The sequence below is a fragment of the Haematobia irritans genome, chromosome 5 (genome assembly GCF_050003625.1).
Source record: "Haematobia irritans isolate KBUSLIRL chromosome 5, ASM5000362v1, whole genome shotgun sequence".
Classification (NCBI taxonomy): Eukaryota; Metazoa; Arthropoda; class Insecta; order Diptera; family Muscidae; genus Haematobia; species Haematobia irritans.
The window spans coordinates 63,113,810-63,134,440 of NC_134401.1; the positions used below are offsets into that span (position 1 = coordinate 63,113,810).

Genomic DNA, 20,631 nt, shown 5'->3' on the forward strand with positions numbered 1-20,631 from the left:
GAATTTTATACTAATTGAACTTGAAAAAGAAATTTAATTTGATTTTTTAAATAAACAATTTCACCGAATTACACGCGTTTTCCCTTGACCAAATTTTGACCGTATCACCCTTTAGAATGATAATATATAGAAATGATTAAATACGCCTTGATTTGAAATCTAAAATCTATAAATTTGGAAATTTTACTTTCAGTTTCAAGCAACTTTCATGATCAGTGCACCTTCTATACCCTCAAGAAGTGAAATCGGTCTATATGGAGGCCTTACCAAATGGAGCGATAAAAACTAAATCCGTTAAAATTTCAAGCAAATCGGATAAAAAGTACGGTTTATATAAGCCCAAGGAGTTAAATCGGGAAATCAGTGTATGCCAAAAATATGCACCTATACTCGCCAAATTCACCACACTTAATTGTGGTTCTGAAAAACCTACAGAATTTAGACCCCAAATAGGAGGGCGAGTTTATAAGGGATATATATCAAAATCTATACCGCTACACAATTTATTCGGAACAACTATTTATGTTATGGTCCTCAGAAACCTCTAGATTTCAAATTTAAAGCAAATTGAATAAACACTACGGTTCTAGAAACTCAAGAAGTAAAATCGGGAGATCGGGCTATATGGGGGCTAGAGCAAACCATAGACCGATACACAACATATTCGGCACACCTGTTTGTGGTCCTAACATACCTTTAGATTTCTAATTTCAGGAAAATCGGATTGAAAAAACGGTTTCTACACTGTTAGAAAAATATGTTTTTCATATGTTCCGATATAAACAAAATGTGTTTCGGGCACAATTTTTGAACACAATATATTTAAGTGCAAACATGTAATGTTCCTAAACTAACACTAAATGTTTGGGACACATATCTTAATATGTTAGAATATATTATGTTTGGGACATGAATGTTTTATAAAAATAATATGTGTGAATGTAAACATATATAAATTTACAAATTTCGAGTACACATATATATGTTGTGATATATTATTCAGAGAGCGACAGAGAGAGAGAGTATAGAGAAAGAAATAGAGATGAAACCCAGGAGGGTTGACGAAAGATATCAACATAACACAGCGAGAGAATCAAAAGAGAGCAATTTCTGTGAATCTGCTTGTATGTTGTTTCGGCGAACTGTTTTATAATAAGGCCAAAATTTTGATATGCTTAAGTCTAAATATTATTTAATTTGAATACTCATGTAAAGAGAATATACATTCGGAAGCGGGCATTAAGTTCGAGTTTTGCTAAAAAATTGAAAAAGTTTATTTTCTTTAAAATGAATTGTTAAAGAAAAGTAAAAGGCAAAACAGGGACATTTTAGAACGATAATGCCAACTTAATACCGGCCTTAAGGGTAAAAAATGAAATTAAGTACAAACTACGATAAGTTTTAAATGCATTTAAAATGGTGTTAAATGCTAGTAAAAACTGTACACGCCTAACTAAATTTATGTGTATATTATAAAATTATTTATGTAAATAGACATTTTTGTCAAAAATGGGTTGATAAAATTTCATGAAGGTTTTATTAATTTTAAGTTAAACTTTTCATCGTTCTTAAACTGATGTGCCTTTACAAATATTGTTCTTGGATGCAGATGCGATGAACTAATACGTAGTACAGCAAAGTGGAATGTGATTAATGTAAAGATGATTTATTTGAATTTTTTGATATTGAGAGCAATGCAATAATGGAGGGAGCCACCGTGGTGAAATGGTTAGCATGCCCGCCTTGCTATCAGGCGATTTTGCAGATATCAGGAGTGAAATCTGACGTCTTGAGAACACTAACATATCTAGTGTGCGGTTTAAGTTTAAATGGGGCTATATTTGCTTGGTGTCGTTACAACCCTTGCAATTCTCCCATCGAACATTTGCCTTCATAACAGCCTTCTCACGCAGCATGAGCTTGCAGGTAGTCAGAGGCATACCAACAGATTCTAGTTCCTCTGGAATATGTAAGGTAGTTCCTAGCCTTGCTAACTCATCCGCTTCGCTGTTCCCCGGTATGTTCCTATGACCAGACACCCATATTAGGTGAATATTGTACTGCTCAGCCATCTCGTTGAAAGATTTACTGCAGTTGATAGCCGTTTTCGAGTTAAGGAATACAGAGTCAACGGATTTTATTGCAGGTTGACTGTCTGAGTATACATTAATGCCAACATTTGTTGGAACATTACTTCTCAGCCATTTCGCCACCTGTCTTATTGCTAGTATTTCTGCCTGAAAAACTCTACAGTGATTGGGTAATCATTTCGTTATTCGAAGTTCCAGATCTTTAGAATATACTCCGAAACCCACTTGTCCATCCAACTTGGAGCCATCAGTGTAGAAATCTATATAACATTTATTCTTTGGGGTCTGTGTGCACTACGCCTCACTGTTGGGAATTAGAGTTTCAAACTTTTGTTCGAAACGTGGTTTCTCCAGAGTGTAATCCACTACGTTTCGCACATGGGAGCCACCGTGGTGCAATGGTTAGCATGCCCGCCTTGCATACACAAGGTCGTGGGTTCGATTCCTGCTTCGACCGAACACCAAAAAGTTTTTCAGCGGTGGATTATCCCACCTCAGTAATGCTGGTGACATTTCTGAGGGTTTCAAAGCTTCTCTAAGTGGTTTCACTGGAATATGGAACGCCGTTGGGACTCGGCTATAAAAAGGAGGTCCCTTGTCATTGAGCTTAACATGAAATCGGGCAGCACTCAGTGATAAGAGAGAAGTTCACCAATGTGGTATCACAATGGACTGAATAGTCTAAGTGAGCCTGATACATCGGGCAGCCACCTAACCTAACCTAACCTAATGCAATAATGAGAAATGGTAGCGAGTGCTGGGTTGTTGTGTATAACATATCTGAGCGTGGGGTTGTTTTTATTTTTGTTCTTTTAGTGGTTTGTGTGTGTGTTTGTTATTCCCCTTCAGTTTTTTTGGTGCCAATTGACCCCTTTTTCCAAGCAATTGGAATTTTATACCGGTCATGGGACTGGTTGTATTTAGCCAATTGGTAGCCACTTCATGCATTTGTCTCTAGACCACAATGAACCCATCCCCTAACCGGTTCAAATGTCTCTATCACAGGGTTAATTAACACATTTCTGGCCCTTTTGCATCTATAACAGGGACAGTTCTATTTTTAGATTTTTTTTCTGTTATATTTTCCCTACATTTGTTCATTTTCTACCAATATCACAAACATTTAAATTGACGTTTCAACGTTGTGTGTTCAATGGCGTTTGTGGCTGAATGCGTTAAGGCGTTCTGTTATGCTGCCAGTAAACCCAGGTTCAAAACCTGGGCGGAGCGAAAAAGTTTTTCAAATTGTAAAAATTAGATAATAAGAGAAATAAAAGTAAAAAACAACATTGATAGAAATAAGAAGTAAAATTGGTGGAAAAATTTGTTTTTTTAGATCTGTCTCTCTAACATGTCTATTTGAACTGGTTAATTGATGGGTTGAAAACAACCGGTTAAAGGATTGGTTTTTAGGTATCTATGTGGGGGTCAATTGACCCTTCCTATGACAACCCCATGTTAATTTCACCGGTCACCTAACCAGTTAAAGGACCTGTACCGGCTATAAAGGACAGGTGAAACGACCGGTTTGGGACCAGTCCCAAGAACTGAAGGGTCGTGGAAGGTTTATTTGGCTGGATGATGTATTGGTTTCAATGAAGGTACGTGTATTTTTGTTGTTGTAGGAATTTTTGGGGGTTGCACGGTTTTGTTTGGCATGCTTCAATTGTATAGTTGTCGTTGGCTGTTTTATATTTTTAGCAGGTATGCAATAAGCGGATATAAAGGTATGGAATAGTTTTGTATTTTGAGATACATATATTAGCGTTTGCTTATTAAACATTTTAAGTGAGTTATTAATACTTTAGAAAAAAGTCATTAAGAATGTTCAATATTTAAGAAAAAATGCTGAAATAGAAAGAATATATTGAAATCGTTTTATAGAAATCTAATTTAATATTATTCCATGTAAAAAATAAATATTCGATTTCAGAGTAATCCGTGATGAATTTGGAAAGTTTTTTGTTACACTTCAGCTTATAGTTTAATGGTAAATTGGTTAGTATTCTTTTTAAAAATGTGGCTTTCTTTTAAAGAGATGTTTTATTCATATTATTATTAGTTAATTACATTTTTTGGAAACTACCCAGCAAAAAAAAAATGGAAGTTATTCCACAAACATTTCTTTTAAAGCCCATCCCAAAATCCCCCATCGAGTTTTTCCAACTTCCGATGCAGTCCTTTTGGATAAGTCCACAAATATTTCTTCTAAAGAGCATCGCGGGATCCCCCAATGATTTTTTTTCCACTTCCGATGCAGTCCTTGTGGACAAGTATTAGAAAGAACGCAATAAGGCTATTTTATGTGCAAATTTTGGACAATTCAATTTTACAAAATAATAGAAAACTAATAAAAAATATAAAAAAATAGAAAATAAATAAAAAAGTAAAAAAATAATAAAAAATAAAAAATAAATTTCATCCCCGCTGGGATTTGAACCCGTGCCATTTGACTTTTTCGCTTCCATAGTAGTTCTTTTGAGAACGTTTTGCAAATTACGAGAATTTTTAATTTTTTTGTTGATTTTTAATGGAAAAAATATATTTATACGAAAATATATGCCGAAAATAAAAAATAAAAACGATGCATAACAAAAAAAAATATTTTTTTAGAAAAATATTTGATAAAAAATTGCCGCTGGTGAGATTTGAACCTGCGTTTCTTATTTTTTCGTTCATACTAATAAAGAACATCTCGAGAAGCAATTAGAATGTTATTCCTTTGTGTCGTATTACGATCATATCACAAACATTTGAATTGACCTTTCGACGCTTTATGTTCAATGGCGTTTGTGGCTGAGTGTGCTAAGGCGTTCTGTTATGGTGCCAGTAAACCCAGGTTCAATCCCTGGTCGGAGCGAAAAAGTTTTTCAAATTGTAAAAATTAGATAATAGGAAAAAAATAGTGTAATAAAACATATGGATGAAAAAAAGTGAAATTGGCTGAAAAAAATTTTTTTCGCTTTTTAAATTTCTTCATTCAAATTATCTTCCAGAGCACAACATCTAAAGCAATGCAAACGATCCAAAAAGGGAGCACTTCCGTCCTATGACAAGCCCATGTAAAATTCATTGGAGATGATCCAAGTTTGCACTACTTCCGGATCACAGATTGGGGATCCAAACTACTTTTTTGGAAGCTCTTTTTTTGCTGGGTAGTTAAATGTTTTTCATGTAAATAAATATTTAATATCAGGGCAACCCCAGATGGATTCGGAAAATTTTTTATATTTTGGCGTATAATTTAATAGATAATTAGTAAGTTTTCTTTTAAAAAATTTGCTTTCTTTTAACTAAAATATTTACGTTATTATGACCTTTTTATCGCCAAAAACACAGTTTTTAATACCTTATTTTATTATTTCTTTAATCAATTTTTTTTTTTTTGGAAGGTTCTTTAACTTTCTTTTAACCAGAATATTTAGTTTTTTATTTCATTATATATTTAATAAGATTTTTTTGGAAACCAATTTAATGTTTTAATTTAATGTAAAAAAATTTTTAATTTCAGAGTAACCCTAACTTAATTTCGACAAATTTTTATATTTCCCTCAGCGTATAATTTAATAGAGAATTGGTAAGTTTTCTTTTATATTTGTCTTTCTTTTAAATGGAATATTTAGTGTTTCTATGTCTTTGATGTGAAGGACATAAAAACTCTAACACAGTTTTTTGTGTTAAAATAGCTTACTTCATTATTTCTCCAATTATTTCGGGTACAAATTTTATGTGATACGGTTACTTAAGAAAAGTTGAATTCCTTACACCATTTTATGAACTGCCCCCAAAAATGGTAAGTTACAAGCTAATATAAAGAACTTAAAAATTATATTTTATTACAGGTGTTAATTTTTAACAATTTTCATTATTCCTTCCATTTTTTTCAGCAAGATTTGTGAAAATATACTTACGATGAATAAAAAAATCAGGATAAGTAAAAAGTCAAAACAGTGAGTTAAAATAAACTACTTTCTTGTTCCACGTGGCCATAATTTTTATTGACAAAAACCATTGTATTAAGAACTTTCATCAGTTCTTATAATAAAGTACTTTTGCTTAAAGAATATTTACTTTTAATGTATGAAAATTTTCATTTGTTGGTTGTTCATTTAATTATTTAATTTCTATGTACTGTGGAATAATTGATTTAAAAATAGTTTAGTCGTCGACATTTTAAAGGGACTGTTGACCAAATTTTATTATAAGTTTTCCCAAAAAATAGTCAAGTTTGCCAAAATAATACAGGTTTTTTAACTTGGTAGGGGTATATATATCTTATGGTGGTGTAAAATTGAACTAAAATACAATGCCATAGATGAACTAACATTTAAGACAATTTTGAACTAGACAAGCAGAAAAAATCTTAAGGGCTAAATCATGGTCAATATTACTACAGTTTAGTTCATTTTGCAATGGAAAAGGGTTCACTGTTTTTTTTCAGTGTAAACTTCGGGTCTGTAGTATGCCAATACCTGAGCATAATGTTTGGCCAAATATCGTTGATATTCTAGAAATCCTCTCAATTTAGCATTAACTTCCTAATATTGTGCTAGTAGCAAGGTGATTTAACAAACTCCATGTCACAAACAAACACCCAGTATAGGTATCGAAGACGAATTAAGTAACAGCAATCTGCACAACAAATGGTACCAAATTGGCATTGCAGCTCAATTCACATTTGAATGCAAACTAATTTTTTATTGATTTCACTGCAGTTTATTTCCAATCGCAACAATAGACGCGACATTTTTCGGACATGTCCTCTGGGAGTTTCTCGTTTGTTGTTATTTTTTCGTATTACGTGGCACGACAAGCCATCATCCTTACCAGCATACATAGCCATGGTCTTATAGAGTTATTTGATATATAGACAAGTTGTTACGAGCAGTTGATGTCTCCTGGGGTAGATCGAAAAAAGTTTTTTTTTTGATAATACCCCTACGAGAAATGGATCAAGTGCATGTCCGGTACAGTACCAAATGAAATTTTAAAAAGCATTGGTACAGGATCAAATGTAATTTCCTATATTCGGAAAGGTTTCTTTATTTTCAGGAAATTAGTTAATTAATTTAGTTTTTGTATCATCGGAACAACTAATCAAGTCGGGCATGACTTACATTGCATATTATGCCAATATTTATTTTTTATGTCCATAACTAGGGGATGGGACTATAGTAAGTTTGCCAACCAGTCCGTTGGTCCGTCTGTTTCTGAGTCTGTTGTAATCATACTACAGCCTTCAATAAAGAAAACTATGGTGGTAAATAAGTCACAGACTCGTTTTTTGCCTACAAACATATCGAAAATGGGCTATATCGGCCTTGGTTTTGATATACTCGATCTCCTAATTTGAGTTCTAGACGCCACAATTTTTATCAGATTTTCTTGAAATAGGAATTCTACACGCAAAAGATAAAAACGTTTGGAAACGTGTACCGAAAACGTTTATCTTTTGGTGGAGTTTTTTAAATTTCTTCGAAATTTTTAAACTTCTATCACCAAAAAACATTCGTTTGTTACAACAAGACAGTCCATTTTGTTTATATCAAGCACTGTTCTTGTCTGACTTTATGTCTTTATAAGACACATTTTACACTTTCATAGTAAAAATGTAATATAGTAGTATGTAATGTTGAACATATTTTCTGAATCGTCCGAACATATCTGGAATACATGTAAAAAAAATTTTTGATGTTCGGTCGAAGCAGGGATCGAACCCGCGACCCTTGGTGTGCACGGCGGACGTACCAACCATTGCTCCACAGTGCCCGACTAAATGTATGTTTCTGTTAAATAAAAATTGTTTATTTTTGCGTTGCTTGTGCGTTGGTGGCTATAGCGATAATTGTCTGTTGATGACAATAACAGTGTGTTGGCTTACAAATTGTATGGTCCGCGGTTCGATTCTCCGTCCAGGCGAAAGATAAAATTTAAAAACATTATAAAGTCGAATAATTTCGTCTACACTGGAAAAACAGTGAACCCACCAGGAAGAAAACTTTCGGTTAATTTTAGAAAATTTTGAATATTTGTAGAAATTTTTAACTAAACAGTACTACAAACGTTGGCATCACGCCGATATCATAAAAATAAGTAAATATTTTTCGACAAATACAAGAAAATTTATTAGACATAACTAAGTTTTTTCACTTGTTAAAGAAAATTTTGTAGTTTGATGAAAAAACTTGGAGTTTAAAATTGCAAGAATGTCTTTAGTGACATACGAAGTTCACGATGGACGCACTTTTGGTAAAATTTACAAATTTACAAATTTACAAAATTTACAAAGAAATTCTGAACTATTTTGTGGAAGACACGAATTTAGTTAATCTTTATGCTTCATTTGAGTATATTTTTTTCCTCGGGTTTAGTTAATTTAACTAACGTACACAAAAAAGTATTAGAGTAAAGAAAACTTTCTCCAAACATAAATTGGCTTTAGTAAAATAGAGAGTTCACTTTTTTTGAGTGTACATTGTTTGTATTACAGAAAAAGGAGCTAAGAACTAAAAAACCTCGTGGAAATGAGAAAGATGTGAAGGAAAATGCAATTAGCCAGAAAAGGTTTTTTTTTGGGTTAGTCATTATGAAATTATTTTTACATCCTGGAAAAGAACAAAATTCCTTACAGCGAAAAGCAAATGAGAAACGATCTTTGTCTAAAATTTCGTTTGGGAGGAAAGAATTATTTTTTGCCTGTAGAGGTATTTAGGCTCACTAAGACCCACAGCCGGCTTCATTCTGCTTCCTTAAGAATTTTTTTGAGAATTAAAAAAAAATATTTGATTTTTAATATGTAATGCACCACGGTGATTCGGCTATCAGTCCTTGTTTTCCATTTTCAACATTTATATTATAGTGCACCGAAAAAAGTTTACAATTTTTTTATGAAAAATGAACTAACCCATAATAAGAATGACCATGATTTGTAGCCAAAGATTTGTTTCATCTAGATAAGTTCATGATTTGCTTATAAATAAGTTCATGTATTGCATCGTATTTTAGTTCATTATTACTATGCTGTGGGAAGAATATACTTAAACTCATTCAAAATATTCCCGCTATCCGGAAAAATGAACAATTTTTTTGGAAACCTGTATTAATAAATTGGTTTGAAATAATCAGTTTGTCATTATAGTTTTCAAAAACGTAGAGAAATTGAGGAATCAAAGGTACAACAAGCCTGTATACAACTAAGAAATTTTTCGTACAAAACAAGTCAATTAACCACCAGTATTTTATTTCAAAAAATTATTATTATATTACACAAAATTATGGCTTATGATATACAATAAAGGAAATATTTTTATTCGTACGTTGGATGCAATTACTTGTCGGTAGTTAGTAATTGCTTATTCAAAAGAGTAATATTCTACGTTATTAGGACTAAACTAATTAATTTAAATTTCCATGTTTTCTATTCATATGAAAGATATATGTGGCATAAGTTGCTATATTCAATTGAATTGTCCAATTTAATCGATTTTGGCTATCTTTTGTTGGGCGGATTTGTCTTATAAGCATCTGAAATTGCAAAGTTATACAAAATATAAGAAAAATATTATCAAATTCTATCGTTCATATTGATTTTTAACCTACGGTTTTCACGAGTATTTCCTAGAGCCAATAAGGATATCAGCTTAGTTAGCATTAAACAGTAAGAATATTCAAAAAATTACCATTACAAGACCTGTATACCTGCAAGTGAAAATACTTATTTTTAATAAATTGAAATTTTGGCTTTATTAAAAACGGACAAAATACCGTATATAGAAAAACTTACCACATTCAAAAATCCATCCAGTAGGTACATTATTGGAATCATATCCATGGAATTATTCTCAGAATATATGTGAAATAAAAAATATTATAAAATTAGACATAATATCCACTTGTCAGTATAGCATTTAGTATTTAAGGTGGATATTAAGTTCATGATAAGTTTTCTTTAATAATCCATTATAAAAAAATAATCTTTATAAAAAACTTGGTTTGGGCTATTCTTCATCAAGTTATTTTTAAATTTGTATCGAAGACGTATAATTTTATACTTTTCTTAGTGATTTATTTTTAATTTTAACGGCTAAACTCGACTCATGTTATTAACAGAAATGTACAGTTCCTTAATCTGTTATTTGTTTTTAATTTTTCTAACATCACATCATTCACTTCTCAGTTTCTAAAATATTTCGTTAATAACCACCAATACCGCAAGTGCAAGTTTGCAAAATTAAAACCACGTGTGCACTTCATAAATGCTTCAACAGAACTGAATGCAGCAATAAAACTCAAAGACACAAATAGTCATAAAGGATACATACCTGCCATAAAGAAAAACAAATCCACACACGATCCCTTTCTGATCTCGCCAGTGCTGCTTGAGTGAAGTAGATTTTGGAAAAAGTGGAGTAGATTGAATAAAATTGAAGTAGCATACATTTTTGAAAACAAAACAATAGAATTCATTTTATTATACCCTCCACCATAGGATGGGGGTATATTAACTTTGTCATTCCGTTTGTAACACATCGAAATATTGCTCTAAGGCCCCATAAAGTATATATATTTTGGGTCGTGGTAAAATTCTGTGTCGATCTGAGCATGTCCGTCCGTCTGTTGAAATCACGCTAACTTCCGAACGAAAGAAGCTATCATCTTGAAACTTGGCACAAGTACTTGTTATTGATGTAGGTCGGATGGTATTGCAAATGGGCCATATCGGTCCACTTTTACGTATAGCCCCCATATAAACGAGAAACAAATTTCATCCGATCCAGCTGAAATTTGGTACATGGTGTAAGTATATGGTCTCTAACAACTATGCAAAAATTGGTCCACATCGGTTAATAATGCAATGATTAAAACCGCTATGTTCATCGTAATTAAAGGAATAGGAAAAACAATTATGTAATATGGGGAAAATTTTTAAAATATGAAGCAGAACAAAAAGTGAAGCAGATTTTTGGAAGAAAGAGTGACGAAGTAAATTTTGTGAAAATGAAGCAAAATACTTCGATTGAAGTAGTAGCGGCAGCACTGGATCTCGCTATTGCAAGAAAACAACTCTCACCACAAAAAATACCAACAACACACAAGGAACATTCCATTGTCTCTAGAATCAAAACAACCAACAACAGCATAAATGACGCAATGAAAAACACAAACAATCATACGAGATATACACAAAATGTCTCTAAAAACTCCCGCACATGATGCAATGATTTCATTACTCTCTTCTCACTTCATTATCCAGTAGCACGTTTATTGATTAGTTGAAACTCTATCTATAAGTTAAGGTAAAATGTATACCAAATTTATGAGGAATCTATAAAAAATGATATACACCCGTCAATGATTATATTAACTACTTTTTATTCTACTTTATCCAAAATTTTCAATGTGAGGAAAAACACTCCAACTTATAATAAAAAGGGAAATAATCTAAACAACATTTACTGCATTTTTATAATATATACTGAATGAACTAAACAACATTTTCTGAATTTTTATAAGTGTTCCTTTAGCTAAGTTAATTTTCGTTGTGGTTACGAAAAATGAACTATATTGCAGTAAATTTGTTGAACTATGTGAAAGTTAAAATGGTCCTTAAATTTACAAGACACTTGTTTTTCTGTGTGGTAGCCCATGACATTAGCATCCACATTAACAATACCTATTACACACTGATTTTTACTTCCCCTCAAGGATTTTGGTATTGATTCCGACCCAATTTGTGAGTTCTTTGCTATATTTTTACTACATAAAAATTTCCGTAGTTAAACTAACGCTAAATTTAACTTATTTTTATTGGAAAAAATGTATTTGCTTGTAGTTAAATTTTATTGGTTTTATCGAAATTTTCCACAGCTTAATGAAATCTTACTTTTTTTTAAGTGTGTCTCAAAAATGTTATGAACTAAACGTGAGTATAAAGTTCAATGACCGTACACATAAGTTCAATATGAACTAAAGCAAAAGAAGATTTTCGTACGATTCCCAAAAATAGTAAGAATGAACTACTGTATGGTTAAAATGGTCATGATTTGGCGCCGATGATTTTCTTCTTTACTTTTAGTTAACTTTTTCTTCTATGAGATGATGTAATTTCCTGAACTACAGTTAAAAAGTACAACAGGGCATTAAAATTTCCTGGTTTTAACAACCCTTTTTGGAAATCTCAAAATGTGGAGTAAAATTTAGTTCAATTTTCGTGCGAGGTAGTTCATTCTTCATATAAAACAGTTCACTTTTTTCGGTGTACATATTTACTATATACATATTAACAAAACTGTTAACGCACAAATAATCGTCAGTCCAAATTGTAACAGATACTTGAAACTAAACAATGTTATTTCTAATTAAAATATTTTAATCCAAAGATTTAATAATTCAGTTCATTTAGATTATTTTTTTAAATCAAAAATGTTCTCTTATTCCTGTATATCAAACGAAATCCCATTCGAAAGGAAGGCAATCACTCGAATTCGAATGAATTTGGGTTTCTCTATTTTTTAAAGTTCGATTCGTTTGTATGAGAATACATTCATTAACCAAAATTAGTATTTTTAAATTTTTGACCTGAGAATTAATTCAAATGTTAACAATGTTGATACTTTTTGCTTGACATATGTATATTGTATATGTTCGTTTATTACTCGATAACGAAATATCAAGTGACTTGATTTCCGCCATAGAGGAACCAAAATCCAATTTCTTTCGTTTGGAATACTAAAGAAAGGTTTTTTTATAACCTCCACCATAGGATGGGGGTATATTAACTTTGTCATTCCGTTTGTAACACATCGAAATATTGCTCTAAGACCCCATAAAGTATATATATTCCGGGTCGTGGTGAAATTCTGAGTCGATCTCAGCATGTCCGTCCGTCCGTCTGTTGAAATCACGCTAACTTCCGAACGAAACAAGCTATCGACTTGAAACTTGGCACAAGTAGTTGTTATTGATGTAGGTCGGATGGTATTGCAAGTGGGCCATATCGGTCCACTTTTACGTATAGCCCCCATATAAACGGACCCCCAAATTTGGCTTGCGATTGCTCTAAGAGAAGCAAATTTCATCCGATCCGGCTGAAATTTGGTACAGGTGTTAGTATATGGTCTAACAACCATGCAAAAGTTGGTCCATATCGGTCCATAATTACATGTAGCCCCCATATAAACCGATCCCCCGATTTGGCTTGCGGAGCCTCTAAGAGAACCAAATTTCATCCGATCCGGCTGAAATTTGGTACATGGTGTTAGTATATGGTATCTAACAATCATGCAAAAATTAGTCCACATCGGTCCATAATTATATATAGCCCCCATATAAACCGATCCCCCGATTTGGCTTGCGGAGCCTCTAAGAAACGAAAATTTCATCCGATCCGGTTGAAATTTGGTAAATGGTGTTGGTATATGTTCTCTAATGACCATGCAAAAATTGGTCCATATCGGTCCATAATTATATATAGCCCCCATATAAATCGATTCCCAGATTTGTCCTCCGGAGCCTCTTGGAGGGGTAAAATTCATCCGATCCGGTTGCAATTTGGAACATGGTGTTAGAATGTGGTCTCTAACAAACGCGCAAGAATTGGTCCTATCGGTCCATAATTATATATAGCCCCCATATAAACCGTTCCCCAGATTTGATCTCCGGAGCTTCTTGGAGGAGCAAAATTCATCCGATCCGGTTGAAATTTGCAACGTGGTGTTAGTATAAGGTCGCTAATATCCATGCCAAAATTGGTCCATATCGGTCTATAGTTATATATAGCCGATCCCCAATCACACAAAAATTGGTCCATATCGGTTCATATTCATGGTTGCCACTCGAGCCAAAAATAATCTACCAAAATTTTATTTTTATAGAAAACATTGTCAAAATGTTATTTCTATAGAAAATTTTGTCAAAATTTTATTTCTATAGAAAATTTTGTCAAAATTTTATTTCTATAGAAAATTTTGTCAAAATTTTATTTCTATAGAAATTTTTCCAAATTTTATTTCTATAGAAAATTTTTTTCCAAATTTTACTTCTATAGAAAATGTTGTCAAAATTTTATTTCTATAGAAACTTTAAACTTAATTATATACGTATTTAACCGGCCTTTTTTAGTTTAATATATACTACGTATGGACTACCTTGTAATTTAGAAGACGGTGTTAGGAAGTTTTAAGATACCTTGCCATCGGCAAGCGTTACCGCAACCCAAGTAATTCGATTGTGGATGACAGTCTTCAGTAGAAGTTTCTACGCAATCCATGGTGGAGGGTACATAAGCTTCGGCCTGGCCGAACTTACGGCCGTATATACTTGTTATTATTCATATATGGAGTAACCCTTACAGACTAAAAATGTCAAACTACAATATATACAAATGGTATCTTATGCCTAAGTATTTAATAATAATGTTATATTTATTTTTATATTATAAATTCTAAATTCTTCACAAAATCGGCGAACAGGATCGTGATTTTCAATGTTTGTGCGAAAGTACTGAATACGAAGCAGTTCAAAATTACAAGTAGGTCTTGATGGTATATTGAACGACATGCTGTTAAAAAGGAACTCAGATTTAAATCTACCATTAATAACATCAACCATAAAACAGATATTCAGCATGGTACGTCTACTTTTCTTTCCTTGTAGGATGGCATGGTTTGAGGTGTCCAGTTGTTCCCACGTAAACAAAGCAGTAGAAATTGCTTTTTTACAGATTTAACACGTTTACAATGAATTTGATACTCTCGGTCCCGTATTACAGATCCATATTCAAGGATTGGACGCACAAGTGAACTGTACAAATTCCTTGTTACAAAAACTCCTTACTCCAGCGTTTCACAAATCCAAGTGATCCATATGATTTATTGACCCCAACAGTATTCCGAGATCCTTAAAGGATTCAACAGTTTCAAGCATGTCGTTATTAATATAGTAATTTGTATCGACGTGCTTTAATCTATAAAAAGAGATATGCTTGCATTTTCTTATGTTCAGTTCCATCATATTTAGAGAACACCAGTTGTACATGCTATTTAGATCAGATTGAAGTAATGATTGGTCCTCACTATTCCTGATAATTTTCATAATTTTAACATCATCAGCATACACGAGTGTATTACCGAATCGAATTGCTGATGAAGGTCATTTATAAATAAACAGAACAATAAAGGTCCAAAATGACTGCCTTGAGGAACACCAGAAGGCACATGTATCAATTCCGAAATAATGTTATCAAATACAACACATTGCGATCTATTTGTCAAATAACTTTCAAACCAGGATACCATTAAGTGACTGAAACCCATGCGATGTAATTTGTACAGTAGAAGTGAGTCAAACGATTTACTAAAATCAGTATAAACGACATGAGTCTGTAAACGATCTCTAAAGCCCTCATTAATCATTGTAGTCAGTCCATAACATTTGTTAAGGTTGAACAAGATTTTCGTTCCATATACAGGAACAGGGCTTTAGTAAAAAATTTTAAAACAACGTATATGAACATTTCTTTATTTTAAAGAAATTAAGTGTAAAAAATGTAGCAATTGGCTTACCTTAAATGTTTCCAACTGTCTTCTAAATTTAGTTCCCAAAATTCCCTAAAATTCTCATACGTCCTAAACACAAAGCAGGATTGTCACACAACATAGATTGCTGGAACTGTACTCATCTATAGCTTTTAGGTACAGACTCCAAGCCTACACTGAAAAAAAAAACATGCCCGGTTCCAAAGATTTTGTCTTTACTTTAACAATTTTGGTATTGATTCCGAGACAAAGAAGCGGAGAATTCAAGTAAGGATACTTTTAAGACATAATTTTCTTTTAAATTTGGGTTTTGTGTACTTGCTTCTAGGAAGCAAATTTTAATTTTTCTCTTTTTCACTTTTTATTCTTCATATGCTATTAAAGTCCTTTAAAAACAAGTTAACGACAACTTTATTTTCCAAATTCAGACTCGACATCCAGTAGAAATTATGCTATGTTTCAAGTAAAAACGTCTTTAAAATAAAGTGTTGAAAAACATGTCCTATTTTTGAACGATTTTTTGCTTTGCTGTCAAGATGCAAAAAGACATCAAATTTAAAGACAAAAAACAAGAAAAAAACTTTGTAATAGAGAAATGCGTCTTCTACGCTAAGAAAATTTTGCATTCGTATTTTAAGGACATGAAATCTTTGGCCTCACGACAATATTTTTTTTCAGTGTATGTAATGCAAATATGAAATTATCCTTCCACCCTATTACAAACAGCAATCGTTAATATATTTGTGTCATACAAAGTAATGCAAGATCCTGACAATGTTGTATTGGAATACACTGACTAAAGCAATTGAAATCAAACAAAATTGCCAAAAGCCGTTCGGAACAATTGTTTCCTTCTCTGGCAAATTTCCACAAGTCAGACAAGGTTTTAACGCCCATCATGACTGACGAACAATATAAATATTCTGCAATTATGGATAAGGCATACTTTTGTCCCGTCCATTGCAAGCATTTGTCCCAAGCCCGTGTACAAATTTATTTTGAACCTTTTTTTTATTATTTTGTATGTATGTGTCCTTTCATGAATTGTGATCGATATTGTAGTGTAAGAAACTATAAGACAAACACCAAAGAACTAAGAAAGTCCAAGTTAAGCCAACCCAACTAAATTAGTGGTATTTCAAATATTTTATAGGAATCATTACAATCAGTATACCATAAAAGGCCGAATCTTATGTACCCTTTATGATGACATTACAAGAATTTCTTCTGAAGGTAAAACTGCATTACGTAACATATGTTATGGTATGGGCAGGATCATAAATTGAACATCAGCTTCAAATTGCTCAATATTGTTTTCTATATTGGAATTTAATTAATGAGGAACCTATACATAGAATACTAAATTTGGGTTCTGTTTGAATCTAGCATTTTTAGTAGGGATATATTCCTCCCCATCAAAGAGGTACTAAAAGAGGTAATAATATGTTGACAAAATTTTCTTTAGAAAAAAAAATTGTGAAAAAATTTTCTATAGAAATAAAATTTTGGCAAAAGTTTCTATATAAGTAAAATTTTCACACATTTTCTCTAGAAATAAAATTTTGCAAGGAAGTTTTAATGCCCTGTTGAACTTTTTAATTGCAGCTCACGAAATTACATAATCTCATAGACGAAAAAATTAACAAAAAGTAAAGAAGAAAATCATTGGCGCCAAATCATGACCATACAGTAGTTCATTCTTACTACACGCAAAAAAATAATTCTTTCCTCCCAAACGAAATTTTAGACAAACAAAGTTCGTTTCTCATTTGCTTTTCGCTGTAAGGAAGTGTATTTGGAAGAAAAGTATATACTTTTTGTGATAAACGTTTATTCTTTTCCAGGATGTAAAAACAATTTCATAAAGACTAGCTCAAAAAAAACATTATTTTCTTGCTAATTGCATTGTCCCTCACATCTTTCTCACATCCACGAGGATTTTTATGGTGTTTTCTTTTCTGAAAAAAGTGCTTTGCCTTCATTTTGTCTATACAGAATGCGCATTTTTAAAATGTTACCAGAAACCTAAAAAAATGCTATCATTTCAGCGGGCAGAAAAGAATTTAAAGAAGGAAACAGGGCAATCGCAGCACTCTCGTTTGTTGGCAGTGTTGAAAATGCCCGTAATTTGCCTCTATGCGTGGCGCTATTTTCACAACAGAATTCGAAGCCTTTTTGCACTTTTGCCTGTTTTTTTTAGAAAAGAACCTAAAGAGTACATTTTCCGGGCAAAATGCAAAAAAGTGTGCATTTTTTACAAGAAAAGAAAACGCCATTAGTTCTTAACACCTTTTCCTGCACTGAAAAAACAGTGAACCCTTTTCCATTGCAAAATGAACTAAACTGTAGTAATATTGACCATGATTTAGCCCTTAAGATTTTTTTCAACTTGTCTAGTTTATAATTCTCTTAAATTTTAGTTCATCTATAACATTGTAGTTTAGTTCATTTTTACAACACCATAAGATTTATATACCCCTACCAAGTTAAAAAGTCAGTATTATTTTGTTTTACTTGCTTATTTTGTGGGAAACCCGATAATAAAAATTGGTTAACAGTCTCTTTAAAATGTCGACGATTAAACTATTTTTAAATCAATCATTCCACAGTGCAGAGAAATTAAATAATTAAAGGAACAACAAACCGTTTTACTATTATGAAAATTTTCATACATTAAAATTAAACTTTCTTCAAGCAAAAGTACTTTATTATAAAAACTTATGATGAAAGTTCTTAATACAATGTTTTTTGTGAATAAAAATTATGACCACGTGGAACAGAGAGTAGTTCATTTGAACCCGCTGTTTGGACATTTTGACTTATTCTTTTTTTATTCATCGTAGGTAATTTTTTCACATATCTTGCTGGAAAAAAATGGAAACAATAATGAAAATTGTTAAAAATTAACACCATGTAATGAAATATAATTTTAATTCTTCATTTTAGCTTGTAACTTACCATATTTGGGGGCATTTTATCGAATGGTGTAAGGAATTCAACTTTTCTTTGGAAAACGTATCTCATAAAATTGGTACCTGAAACAATTAGAGAATAATGAAGTATTCTATATAAACTCATAAAACTGTGTTGCTTTCGATGTGAAGGATATAATAAAATAAATATTCTAGTTGAAAGAAAGTCAGAGTTTTAATATAAAACTTACCAATTCTCTATTAAATTGTACGCTGAGGGGAAATATAAAAAGTTGTCCAAATTTATTTGGGCTATTCTGAAATTAAATATTTATTTCTTACATTAAATAAAATTATTAAATAGGTTTCCAAAAAATCGAATGAAAAAAATAATATTATGCATAAAAAAAAAACAAATATTCTGGTTAAAAGAAAGTTAAAGAATCCTTACCAATTCACTATTAAATTACAAGCAAAGGAGTACCAACATTTTTTTCAAATTTTTAAGGGGTTATTCTGAAATTAAACATTTGTTTTTTTTTACATTAAAATATTACATTGGTTTCCAAAAAAATTGATTAAAGAAATACTAAAATAAGGTATTAAAAACCTATAATTTTGATGATAAAAAGGTCATAAAAACGTAAATATTCTAGTTGAAAGAAAGCCAAATTTTAAAAGAAAACTTACCAATTCTCTATTTTCGAACCCATCTGGAGTTGCTCTGAAATTAAATATTGCTTTTACAACAAAGAAAAACATTAAACTGGTTTCCAAAAAAAAATAATTAACAAATAATAATATACATAAAAAATATTATTTTTAAAAGAAAGCCATATTAAAAAAACAATACTTACCAATTTATGGCTAAACTATACGCTGAGATATAACAAAAATTGTCCAAATTCATGTGGAATTGAATATTAATTTTTTACATTGAATAATAAAAATTTCAATACACTTTCAATTTCAACATATTTTCCTAAATATTCTTAATAACTTTTCTTGAAACTACCGATAAAATATTAATAACTTTCATTTAAAAGGTTTAATAAACAAACACCAATATATGTATCAAAATTCCAAAATATTCCATGCCTTTATATTCCCTTGTTGCATATTAAAAGATGCAACAGCCCACGCCAACGCCAACTATACAACTGAAGCATGCCAAACAAAACCAAGCAAAGCCAAAACATTCCTACAACAACAAAACCACATGTGCCTTTATTGAAAACAACACCTCATCCAGCCAATAAACCATCCAAGAATAGCAAACACACACACAAACCACTAAATGAACCAAAATAAAAACAACCCCACGCTCATGTATACACAACAAAACTCAAGTAACATCATCTTTACATTAATCACATTCCACTATGCCGATAAAGATCTCTGTACTATGCATTAGTTCATCGCATCTGCTGACAATTTACTCTGAGAATAATATTCGTAAAGGCACACCAGTTTATGAACGATGAGACGTTTAACTTAAAATTTGAAAAATTTTCATGAAATGTTATCTACCATTTTTGACGAAAATGTCTATAAATTTAATTACATGTGAACTAAAAATATTTCATTGGGTAATTTTTTACCAACAATTATTAACTATAGGAATTGTCAGTAAGAAATTGCTATCCACTTTCAAGTTCATTTTTCGTAAAAAAATATTTTCTCATACAAAAAAATCTTATAGTAAATTGCACTTATTATTTAGAAAATACTTTACATTTCACAAGTAGTTTTATAGCATAACAAACGAATTTTTAACTACCAGTTAAGAATTTTTTTAAGGAAATTTCCATCGTATTTTGTAGGCCATGAACTAAACGATTGCTACTTAGAATTTGTAAAATTTCCTTTCGAGTAGTTAATTTTCGTTGAAGATACGAAAAATGAACTAAAATTCTGAAAAATTCTTGTAATAAATTATTGTAAAAATCTTCTTAAATTTACGAGACACTTTTTTTTCTGTGTGTAATACCAACAATGTAGAAGAAATTATACGATTTTATACATTTTTAAAATTTTTTACCTTTCGCCTGGACGGAGAATCGAACCGCGGACCATGCACATTGTAAGCCAACA

General features: G+C 31.6%; 1 long non-coding RNA gene across 1 annotated transcript; it reads right to left on the reverse strand.

Annotated features, from left to right (window-relative positions):
- Positions 1-18,572: 18,572 nt before the first annotated feature.
- LOC142237786 (uncharacterized) lies at positions 18,573-19,279 on the reverse strand. Its single transcript, XR_012722573.1, has 4 exons — positions 19,228-19,279; positions 18,989-19,053; positions 18,789-18,854; positions 18,573-18,660 (listed from the first exon to the last, which is right to left on the reverse strand). It is a non-coding gene; the product is annotated as an uncharacterized LOC142237786 (long non-coding RNA).
- Between the last annotated feature and the right edge of the window lie 1,352 nt (positions 19,280-20,631).